The sequence below is a fragment of the Daphnia pulex genome, chromosome 3 (genome assembly GCF_021134715.1).
Source record: "Daphnia pulex isolate KAP4 chromosome 3, ASM2113471v1".
Lineage (NCBI taxonomy): Eukaryota > Metazoa > Arthropoda > Branchiopoda > Diplostraca > Daphniidae > Daphnia > Daphnia pulex.
In genome coordinates this window covers 10,455,544-10,467,796 of record NC_060019.1, presented here as the reverse complement: position 1 = coordinate 10,467,796, position 12,253 = coordinate 10,455,544, and the positions used below count along the sequence as shown (strand labels likewise).

The window sequence follows — 12,253 nt, the reverse complement described above, 5'->3', positions numbered from 1 at the left end:
GAAGCTGCCCCACTCACCATCCGCTACAATGCTACTGTGCCACTGTCCTCTCATAATGGTAGGGAGAACTTCGTAAATGTAACAGATATTTTACACGTTTTTTAAATATAGCCTTTTGATTAGACGAGATAATGGCAACTTCGTGGTCACACATTTAAGGTAAGAACAATTATCTGGAGTTGTTAAAGGAGAAAACGTCTCTGGTCCTCAGTTGAAACGTGAGACTAATCAATTAGCCGAGACACCGAGTCTTAATGCATGATGCTTAATGGGTCACGATCTTTATGATGTAAATCCTTTACAGAAACAGGCCGCATAGTAGATCAGAAGGTGAGATCGTTTTGTTTTGTAGAACTGTTTTACGGCATGCTGCCATTGAACAAAAAAATAAAAGGGGGAAAATTTACTAAATTAGAGTGCTGTTCCAGTGTAAAGTTTAAATTTTCGAAAAGCTAAACAGTAAAAACCCGCCATACTCAGTCATTAAGAAAGTGAGAAAAATGGCAACACCACTTCACAGTTCTCACGGAAGTTCGTCTGCACAACTCTGAAGTCTTGCAGTTGTTAGGAATGGTTGCTTGGTGATGGTGATGCTGCCACCAGCATAGTGTTTCAAAGTTTCAATCATTGAATTGTTTATCTGTAACATAGTGAGTTTGTCAAATAGATAGGCAAACGTTGACTCTGTTTCTCGATTGCCTCATCTGTGCTACTCACGTCCCGTTATCCCCTTTTACGTGGTTGAAACAAAGTGCTAAGTTAAATCAAGGAAATGTTTGAAACAGCCCTTGTGCCTGTGCCCAGATCACATTCCCATTGGCGAGAGAAGAGAGCCATAGATTGTTTGATCACCTGCATTGGATTTTTCTATCACCTTGCTAGAACAAAATGAGTGCTACTAGACGATTTTGTTCTGTGTGTTATTATTAGGTCCAAATAAAACCACCGCTTTCTCTTAACACAACACTACCAAGTTTTTCATGTAAAGTGTAACTGTTGAAGTTACTTCGGCCATGCTTCTGCTTGTGAAGAATCCAGCAATACAGAAAAAGTATTAAATGGAGTGAACTATTTAGTGACAGCACCACTGCACCACCTACCTTACATGAACTGAGAATGAGAGGAGATGGTGAAAGGTTTCTTTAAAGCTGCTGATGCTGTCCTTCCTCCTCAACCCATGCAGAAACACTTTACAGTAAAAATAGGTATGTTAAGTTTTTCTTCTGTTTGAATTTCTTTGATTGTTTTTTTTTGTTTCAGTTGAGTTTTACGTTAGAAATTTAACCACGGTTTGATTTTAAGTCTGTAATTTGGGAATGATTGTGTATTATAAACTATTCCTTGTTATTATGGTTATTATTGTGTCTGTTGTCTTATCAGGTTCGCCGTTCGCGGATCTTGGATATTCCCAGTTTTTACAACAATCCTGAATATTGTTATACTAACCACAACATCAGCTACTAAACATCAGGATGATTGAATGAAGAATGTAAAACAAACTTTGGCATTTACTAGGATCCCGGATCCGGTTTGTGACCGTTCAGCTTTCAGTCGTTCGTTTATGCTAAGAAATGTGTCGCTTGTCACTAGGTGTGTACTATTGTGTCCACCAGGTGAAGGAGTGTCTGATCGTGAGAGAAACTGAGTGACGAAAGTTAGTTGATCACCTCATTCTTTTTCAAGACGCTGTACGGCGTATTACAGCGAACATCAACATTTTTTGAATTAGATATATTCTTGTATTTGTGTGTGGATCTAAAGGTTATTTGCCTACATTTCGGTCCAACTATTGTCCTACATTCCATCCTACTCCCAGTGTGTCGTCTGACCATGTGTCCTAAAAGCGCTGTCCGTATGCTGAAATGTCGTCTCGTACTACACACTTTATTGGAATGGTAACTATTTTTTATATTCGTTTTCCAAATTAAGTTGTTGTATTAGTCTAATTCAATATATTCCATATTGGATATTTCATTACATTTTCATCTTGCTTCAACTACACTTGGTTGTAAAACAAGTGTTGAAAATTTTCTATTCTTTTCACTGTAAAGCCTTTTCTTCCTTTTTTTCAATTACCATTCTAGAGTTCAACCTGCAGACGGGCCGGCCAGTTTGCATGCCCTTCACTCTTGAAGGTCACGGGGAACATTACGTGTAAAACTGTCAATGCGGAGGTTGGGTGAGAAAGGGACGTGTTGCATCATATCAAGCAGGTACAATAGCCGTAAGGCTCAGCCATTTGGTATTCATTTTGATATTGGTTGTTGTAGACCCATCCCCACCAACGTCAACCTAAAGAAGGAAAGGCCGGTTTGCATTTTCTTCTCGCTCGAAGGTCACGGAGATCATTACATGAACGGCGGAGAGGTTGGGTGAGGACGACACGTGTTTCATCATTATCAAATAGGTACGCAAGGCTTAAGATGTGGATCAGGATGAGAAAAAAATCGTATATAAGGAGAGAGAAAAGGCGAAAGAAATTAGTCGAGTGAGCACCTCCGACACGGCAACAACCGTAGCCCACTGTCTGTCACCAACTGCATCCATCTCATCGTATAACCAATTCGCTATCATGGGTAAATATTATGTTTTGCATGGTTTTTTGTATTAATGGTACTTTTTACTATTTGTTAATATGCTAGTTAATATTATTTAATATAGACATATCAATAACGTGATTAGACAAATCAATAGTGAAATACCTATGTCCATTAAACAGCGCTGCCGATTTCCCCGATCTTTTGGGGAAATTTTTAGTTAATTAGAATATTTGACCAGTATTATTTCGTATTAATTTGTTTGAAGGTCAAAGGGGTACGTAAAAGTAAAACTGTCATGCGGTGGTGTAGAGGACTAGAGGTTGGGTGAGAATGACACGTGTTGCATCATTATCAAGCAGATACAATAGCCGCAAGGCTTGAGAAGGCAGGGTGAGAAAAAGTCGTATATAATGGGAGAGAAAAGGCGTTTGAAATCAGTTGAGTTAGCATCTCCGACACGGCAACAACTGCTGCGCACTATTTGTCACCAACTGCATTCTTTATTGCGTAATCAGTTCGTTATCATAAGTAAATATTCTGTTACTTTTTTCTCATTTTTTAATATGCCATTTATTAATTAATGTTCAAATTGTTTATTGTCTAGTTATATAAAAGGAGAGAAAAGGCGAAAGAATCAGTCAAGTGATTATCTCCGACACGATAGCAACTGCCCAGCACTATTTGTCATCAACTACATTCTTCGTCGTATCACCAGTTTGTAATCATAGGTAAGTTTTCTGTTTTCTACATGGAGTTGTGAATCAACTTTCTTTCTTTCTTTCTTTGTTGTAAGCCAGTTATTGGATATTTATGTTTAAATTATTTATTGTCTAATGTCTAGTAAACTATGGCTGTCGTGCTGCTGTTTATTGTTATCCTCAAATACCACACCTTCGAGCCTCCAGAATATTACACTACAACTTATGCTGCCCTGAGCTGAATCACCAAAGTGCCTGAGTACTACACCATGGCTCCCACTCGAGTACTACACCACCAAGTAACCAAAGTACTATACGACCAAAGTATAGTACGACTGTGTGTGCTGCCCCAACCTGCTAAACTGCGACCCCAAGTATTACTCTGCTTCAGTTACTACACCGAGGTTCCAACTTACTATACCACACCACACCAAGGCTACAGAATATTACACCACAACTTATGCTGCCCAAGCTACTACACCGCAGCCCAGAATAATTATTCTGCCTCAAGCCATTTACTTCTGCCCCAGCGATTACTTCACTAAGGCCCTGGAGTACTACACCACAACCTTCGTTGCCCCAGCTTATTACATCGTGGCTCTCAAGTACTACACCACCAAGGCATCTGAGTACTACACCACCGCGTGTGCTGCATCAACCTACTACACCGAGACTTCCAAGTATTACTCTGCTTCAGTTACTACACCGAGACTTCAGTTTACTACACCACAACCTATGCTTCATCTAACTACTTCATCGAAGCCCCCAAGTACTACATCGAAAAGGTCGAATATTACATAACCACGTACGCTGCTCCAGTTAACTACATAGAGGAACCTAAGTATTCTCCAAGCTTCTACAAGTGCTCCTGAGTATAACAATCTTGAATATCCAAATTATTTATTGTCTAGTCGATCAAAGGAGAGAAAAGCGAAAGAAATCAGCCGATCTTCAACACGGCAACAGCAAATGCAGTGCACTATCTGTCATCAACTGCCTTCTTTGTCGTATCACCAGTTCGCAATCATGGGTAAATATTGTTTTTACATAGAATTGTAAATGAGCTCTACCTTTTTATTTGTTAATATGCCAGTTGTTACTACATAATTATGTTCAGATTATTTATTGTCTAGCGTTGTCTAGTAAACTATGGCGTCGTGTTGCTGTTGGGTGTTGTATCGTAAATGGCTGGATCGACCATGGGTGTACTGATGTTTCCTGAGTATGGTGGATACCAATAGCAGCGAAAGAATAGTACTACACGTCGCCGCACAACGTCAACATACGCAACACCACTTACTACAACACTGAGGCTCCTAAGTACTACACCACCAAGGCTCCAGAGTACAACACGAAAATTATGCTGCCCCGACCTTCTACATCGAAGTATTACTCTGCCCCGAGTCACATCACGAAAGCGCCCGAGTAATTTTAAGTTATACACCACCAAATCTCCAAGGTACAACTTTTAACGTTACACTACAATCTACGCTTTTCTAGCTCACCATACTGATGCTTCAAATTACTCTTCTGCTCACAGCTTTTACACCGAGGCTCCAGCTTAATACACCACCAAAGCGGTTGAATACTACACCGTAGCGTCTAAGTACTACCATGCAACCTACTGTAGCGCGCTATTTGTCACCAACTGTGACATTTCATCGTATTAAATAGGGTTTTAATCCTTGGTAAATATTCATTTTTATTTCGAGTTTTGAATCAATCCTATCTCATATTTGATTGTTGACAAGATCACTTAATTTTTAAATAGTTTATTGTTCAATTGACTAGATAGCGTTGTTGCTAATTTGTGTTTTGTTGTATCGTTGAAGGCTGTGTTGATCACTGGTGTATCGATGTCTCCTGGATATGGCGGATACCGAAACAGCACCGCCGCCTTACTACACAACAACAACAAATGCAACAATCGGTTACTACGCCACCAAGATTGAAAGTATTGCACCGAAACTTATGGTAACAAGAGCCCACTGCAACCCCGAAGTATTCTCTGCCCGAGCTATATCACCAAAGAGTCAGTTTCTACACTGAAGTTTCCATGTATTACACCACTAAAGCACCGGAATACTAGAAGACTACGGATGCTGTCCTTGCTTACTACACCAAGGCCCCTAATTACTACAACACCGAAACTAACACACCGACGCCCCGAAATATTACTCTGCGTAAAAGGAGTCTAAAAAGGAAGAAACTGCGGCGGACTATTTGTTACCAACTGGATTGCTCATCGTTGAACCAGTTTCCAGTTATGGGTAAATATTCTGTTTATTACATAATTGAGTTTTATCAATCCTTCTTTGTTATCATGCCAGTAATATAAATGTTTATATTTTTAATTGTGAGGTACTGCACCGACGTTTCAACTTATTACACCACTAAAGCGGTCGAGTACTATACCGAAACGCCCCAAAACTACACCACCAAGGCTACAGAATATTACACTGCAACTACACTGCAACTTATGCTGCCCGAGTTATTACACCGCATCCCAGAAGTATTATTCTGCCCCGAGCCCGAGGATTTCACTAAGGCCCTGGAGTACTAAACTACAACCTACGTTGCCCAGGCTTACTACACGGTGGCTCCCAAATACTACTCCACCAAGGTACCTGAGTACTACACGGCTGCATGTGCTGCATCAGTATACTACGCCGTGACTCCAAAGTTTAACTCTGCTTTGCTACACCGAGGCTTCAACTTACTACACCACCAAAGCGGCTGAATACTACGCCGAAGCGCCCAAGTACTACTCTGTCCTGAGCTACACAACCACAACTGAGCCGTCGGAGTACTTCGTAGCTCCGGATGACTTCACAGCTGCTCCTTGGACTACATTGTACTAAAATACTACACCTAGCCTCCAGTTCGCTACATCACAACTTATGCTACATCGAACTACTACACAGAAGTCTTATAGCACCTGAAAAGGTGGAATATTACCCAATCACGTAGGCACGTACGCTGCTCCAGTATACTACACCGAGGAACGTAAATATATTCCAAGCTTCTATTAGTGCTCCTAAATGCTAAATATCACTATAGAAATCTTGAATATTTAAATTGTTTAGTCGATAAAAGGAGAAAGAAAGGCGATTGAAACAGTTGAATGATTATTTCCAACACGGCAACATAAATGCAGTTCACTATTGATAAGCAACTTCATTCTTCGTCGTATCATCAGTTTGCAATTATAAGTAAATATATATATTTTTTTTTACATGGAGCTGTAAATAATTTTTTTAAAATTATATCTATTCTAGAATGGCTTCGTGCTGCAGTTGGGGTTTTGAATCGGTGATGGCTGGCTCGACCACTGGTGTAACGATGTCTCCTGGGTATGGCGGTTCGACACGACAACAACTGCTGTGCACTATTTCTTACAATCTGCATTCTTCTTCGTATCACCACTTCGAAATCATGGGTAAATTTTCTGTTTTTTTTACATAGAATTGTGAATCAACTTTTTTTTTATAAGCCAGTTATTGGATATTTATGTTCATTATTCATTTATTGGATATTTAATGCTTGACCAATAGTGTATCGATGTTTCCTGGGAATGGTGAATATCAAGCAACAGGAGTGAAAAAATAGTACAACACATCGCCGGATTACCACGCAACATCTAGATACGCAACACTACTTACTACACTAAGAGATTACAAAGTGCTACACCACCAAGGCTTCAAAGTACAATACGAAATCTTACTCTGGCACGAGTCACATTACGTAAGCACCTGAGTACTTAACTAAGACTTCCAAATTGTACACCTTCAGAATTTTAAAGTGCAAACTTTTACGTTTAACTACAATTACGCTTTTCCAAACTACTATTCAGATCATAATTACTACACAGATTCTCCGGCTTATTATACCAGCAAAGCGTTCAAATATTATACTAAAATCTACTGCAGACCACTATTTGACAACTGCTATTTTCATCGTATTATATTGGTTTTTATTCATGGAAAATATTAATTTTTATATTTAGTTGTAAAACAATTTATCACGTTTTTTCTTGTGAACGGTTCAAGTTTGTTGATGAACGTTGTTTTATTGCAACGTTGAAGGATTGGGCTGATTTCTCCTGTATCAATTTTCCTGCAGGAGATAGAAAAAGAAGGAGATAGAAAAAGAAGGAGATAGAAAAAGAAGGAGATAGAAAAAGAAGGAGATAGAAAAAGAAGGAGATAGAAAAAGAAGGAGATAGAAAAAGAAGGAGATAGAAAAAGAAGGAGATAGAAAAAGAAGGAGATAGAAAAAGAAGGAGATAGAAAAAGAAGGAGATAGAAAAAGAAGGAGATAGAAAAAGAAGGAGATAGAAAAAGAAGGAGATAGAAAAAGAAGGAGATAGAAAAAGAAGGAGATAGAAAAAGAAGGAGATAGAAAAAGAAGGAGATAGAAAAAGAAGGAGATAGAAAAAGAAGGAGATAGAAAAAGAAGGAGATAGAAAAAGAAGGAGATAGAAAAAGAAGGAGATAGAAAAAGAAGGAGATAGAAAAAGAAGGAGATAGAAAAAGAAGGAGATAGAAAAAGAAGGAGATAGAAAAAGAAGGAGATAGAAAAAGAAGGAGATAGAAAAAGAAGGAGATAGAAAAAGAAGGAGATAGAAAAAGAAGGAGATAGAAAAAGAAGGAGATAGAAAAAGAAGGAGATAGAAAAAGAAGGAGATAGAAAAAGAAGGAGATAGAAAAAGAAGGAGATAGAAAAAGAAGGAGATAGAAAAAGAAGGAGATAGAAAAAGAAGGAGATAGAAAAAGAAGGAGATAGAAAAAGAAGGAGATAGAAAAAGAAGGAGATAGAAAAAGAAGGAGATAGAAAAAGAAGGAGATAGAAAAAGAAGGAGATAGAAAAAGAAGGAGATAGAAAAAGAAGGAGATAGAAAAAGAAGGAGATAGAAAAAGAAGGAGATAGAAAAAGAAGGAGATAGAAAAAGAAGGAGATAGAAAAAGAAGGAGATAGAAAAAGAAGGAGATAGAAAAAGAAGGAGATAGAAAAAGAAGGAGATAGAAAAAGAAGGAGATAGAAAAAGAAGGAGATAGAAAAAGAAGGAGATAGAAAAAGAAGGAGATAGAAAAAGAAGGAGATAGAAAAAGAAGGAGATAGAAAAAGAAGGAGATAGAAAAAGAAGGAGATAGAAAAAGAAGGAGATAGAAAAAGAAGGAGATAGAAAAAGAAGGAGATAGAAAAAGAAGGAGATAGAAAAAGAAGGAGATAGAAAAAGAAGGAGATAGAAAAAGAAGGAGATAGAAAAAGAAGGAGATAGAAAAAGAAGGAGATAGAAAAAGAAGGAGATAGAAAAAGAAGGAGATAGAAAAAGAAGGAGATAGAAAAAGAAGGAGATAGAAAAAGAAGGAGATAGAAAAAGAAGGAGATAGAAAAAGAAGGAGATAGAAAAAGAAGGAGATAGAAAAAGAAGGAGATAGAAAAAGAAGGAGATAGAAAAAGAAGGAGATAGAAAAAGAAGGAGATAGAAAAAGAAGGAGATAGAAAAAGAAGGAGATAGAAAAAGAAGGAGATAGAAAAAGAAGGAGATAGAAAAAGAAGGAGATAGAAAAAGAAGGAGATAGAAAAAGAAGGAGATAGAAAAAGAAGGAGATAGAAAAAGAAGGAGATAGAAAAAGAAGGAGATAGAAAAAGAAGGAGATAGAAAAAGAAGGAGATAGAAAAAGAAGGAGATAGAAAAAGAAGGAGATAGAAAAAGAAGGAGATAGAAAAAGAAGGAGATAGAAAAAGAAGGAGATAGAAAAAGAAGGAGATAGAAAAAGAAGGAGATAGAAAAAGAAGGAGATAGAAAAAGAAGGAGATAGAAAAAGAAGGAGATAGAAAAAGAAGGAGATAGAAAAAGAAGGAGATAGAAAAAGAAGGAGATAGAAAAAGAAGGAGATAGAAAAAGAAGGAGATAGAAAAAGAAGGAGATAGAAAAAGAAGGAGATAGAAAAAGAAGGAGATAGAAAAAGAAGGAGATAGAAAAAGAAGGAGATAGAAAAAGAAGGAGATAGAAAAAGAAGGAGATAGAAAAAGAAGGAGATAGAAAAAGAAGGAGATAGAAAAAGAAGGAGATAGAAAAAGAAGGAGATAGAAAAAGAAGGAGATAGAAAAAGAAGGAGATAGAAAAAGAAGGAGATAGAAAAAGAAGGAGATAGAAAAAGAAGGAGATAGAAAAAGAAGGAGATAGAAAAAGAAGGAGATAGAAAAAGAAGGAGATAGAAAAAGAAATAATAAAAATAAGAAAGATAAAGTAGCAAGATGGAAATTTAGAAAAACAAAATAGATAAAGTAGCAAGATGGAAAAATGAAAAAAATAAAAAAGATAAAGGAGCAAGATGGAAATTTAGAAAAATAAAATAGATAGGTGGAAAAATGAAAAAAATAAAAAAGATAAAGTAGCAAGATGGAAAAATGAAAAAAGATAAAGGAGCAAGATGGAAATTTAGAAAAATAAAATAGATAGGTGGAAAAATGAAAAAAATAAAAAAGATAAAGGAGCAAGATGGAAAAATGAAAAAAGATAAAGGAGCAAGATGGAAATTTAGAAAAATAAAATAGATAAAGTAGCAAGATGGAAAAATGAAAAAAATAAAAAAGATAAAGGAGCAAGATGGAAATTTAGAAAAATAAAATAGATAGGTGGAAAAATGAAAAAAATAAAAAAGATAAAGTAGCAAGATGGAAAAATGAAAAAAGATAAAGGAGCAAGATGGAAATTTAGAAAAATAAAATAGATAAAGTAGCAAGATGGAAAAATGATAAAAATAAAAAAGATAAAGTAGCAAGATGGAAAAATGAAAAAAGATAAAGGAGCAAGATGGAAATTTAGAAAAATAAAATAGATAGGTGGAAAAATGAAAAAAATAAAAAAGATAAAGGAGCAAGATGGAAAAATGAAAAAAGATAAAGGAGCAAGATGGAAATTTAGAAAAATAAAATAGATAAAGTAGCAAGATGGAAAAATGAAAAAAATAAAAAAGATAAAGGAGCAAGATGGAATTTGTTAAAGAAAAGGGAGGTAGACGGAAAATTTAAAAGGAGGAAGATGGCAATTGAAGGCAGATAGAAAGAAATAAATTGCAGCACATAATAAATCACAATTAACAGAAATAGAATTAAATCGCGATTTAAAATAAAAATTTATTCATATTTACTCATGATTGCGGACTCATTTCATACGATGAAAATTAAAGTTGGTGACCAATAGTAGTAAGCTGGGGTAGCGTACGTTGCAGTGTGGTACTTGGACGCTTCAGTGAAGAATTCGAGCACTGCAGTGGTGTAATAAGTTGAAGCCTCGGTGCAGCACCTAACAATTAAAGATATAAACATTAATATACAAAAACTGATAAATTAACAAATAGGACAAAGATGCGATACAGCTGGTAATCCTCTGAAGCATTGGTGGTGTAGAGCTTTGGAGCCTTGGTGTAGTAAGCTGAGCTAATTCATATCCGCCATACCCAGGAAACATCGGTACACCAATTTCCGGAACAAGCCATCAACGATTCAACACCACACATCAGGACAACGCCATAGTTTGCTAGACAGTAATAATTTTAACATTAATATGTATGTTAAAGAAAAGATAAAGACAAAAAGAATAGATAAAGTAAAAGATTGAGACAAAAAGAAAAGTTTAAGAAAGAAACATAAAGAACATAAAGACGTAAAAGATAAAAAAAAGAAACAGCAGTTAAACACAGCATATTTACCCTTGATTGCGAATTGGTTGTGCCTTGATGGTGTAGTACTTCGGAGCTTCAGTGAAGTTGTGGGCATCGTAGGTTGTAGTTTCACTTGGAGGCGTTGGAGGTGTAGTAAAAGCAACCTCTGTCGTTTCTCGGAGCACAGTAACACCTGAATTCCTCGGTGTAGTAAACTGGGGTAGCCTACGTGGATGTGTAATTTTTGTCCTTTTCGGTGTAGTAATAGAGAATCCCGGAGTAGTAACTAGTCATTGCTGCGTATGTTGTGTAGGAAGACGGTGGCGTTGCGGTTTGCTATCCGCCATACACAGGGAACATCGATACACCAGTGGTCGACTCAGCCATCAACGATACAACACTCAACAGCAGCACGAAGCCATAGTTAGCTACACAATGAAAATATGAACATCAATATTCAATTATAAGTAACACACCAACAAGTAAAAAACTTTGAATGGACACAAAACATATTGTAGAACAAAATAATATTTACCTTTCATTGAGAATTGGAAGAGTGCAATTGTTGCCGGGTTGGAGATGCTCAACTGATCTCATCCACCAACACCGTCCTCCTGGCCAACGTCTACAGCCTGGAACCTTGATGGCGTAATAACCGGCTAAAACGTATGTTGTTGTGTAGTAGGGCGTCGGCATTACGGTTTGGTTTCCGTACCGAAAGGACATTGGTACACTAGTGGTCGACCCAGCCAGCAACGATACAACATCCGACAGCAGCACGACATTATATAGTTGACTAAACGATTAAAAATATTAATATTAATATTCAATAACCGGCGTGTTAACAAATAGAACAAAGGACACTCAATGAAATCAACATAATATTTACCCATGCCTGTGCACTGGTTAAACGATGAACAATCCAGTTGGTTAAGGAAACATCGGTGCACCGTGCGTGGTCGACACAGCCATCAAACGATACAACAGTCAACAGCAGCACGACACCATAGTTAAATAGACAGGTTATATATTGAAACATTAATATTAAAAAGTAACAGACATATTAACCTAAAGTCAATAGTAGACTTAATAATGCAAAACTCTATGTAGAGAAACGGAATATTTACCCATTGTTGTGAACTGGTAATGCGATGAAGAAGGCAGTTGGTACAGGTAGTCCACTGGAGTTGTTGCCGTGTCGGTGATGCTCAGTCAACTGATGTCTCTGACCTTTTCTCTCCCTTTTAGACGATTTTTTTCTCACCCTCACCTCTTAAGCCTTGCGGTATTGTATCTGCTTGATAATGATGAAACACGTCGCTTTCTCACCCAACCTCTACAC

The 12,253-nt window shown here is 37.0% G+C and overlaps 3 long non-coding RNA genes across 3 annotated transcripts; 2 read left to right on the top strand and 1 right to left on the bottom strand.

Moving 5' to 3' along the window:
• The first annotated feature begins 399 nt into the window (after positions 1–399).
• Positions 400–2,215, top strand: LOC124190105. Its single transcript, XR_006872828.1, has 3 exons — positions 400–1,528; positions 1,591–1,895; positions 2,085–2,215. It is a non-coding gene; the product is annotated as an uncharacterized LOC124190105 (long non-coding RNA).
• Positions 2,216–2,270: 55 nt separating this feature from the next.
• Positions 2,271–7,161, top strand: LOC124190104. The gene is made up of 12 exons (XR_006872827.1): positions 2,271–2,576; positions 3,145–3,268; positions 3,382–4,079; positions 4,150–4,268; positions 4,372–4,697; positions 4,779–4,926; positions 5,071–5,508; positions 5,600–5,861; positions 5,947–6,244; positions 6,325–6,450; positions 6,517–6,677; positions 6,793–7,161. It is a non-coding gene; the product is annotated as an uncharacterized LOC124190104 (long non-coding RNA).
• A 3,134-nt stretch (positions 7,162–10,295) lies between these two features.
• LOC124190103 lies at positions 10,296–12,248 on the bottom strand. The gene is made up of 6 exons (XR_006872826.1): positions 12,039–12,248; positions 11,801–11,813; positions 11,447–11,707; positions 10,960–11,339; positions 10,625–10,787; positions 10,296–10,553 (listed from the first exon to the last, which is right to left on the bottom strand). It is a non-coding gene; the product is annotated as an uncharacterized LOC124190103 (long non-coding RNA).
• Positions 12,249–12,253: the final 5 nt, after the last annotated feature.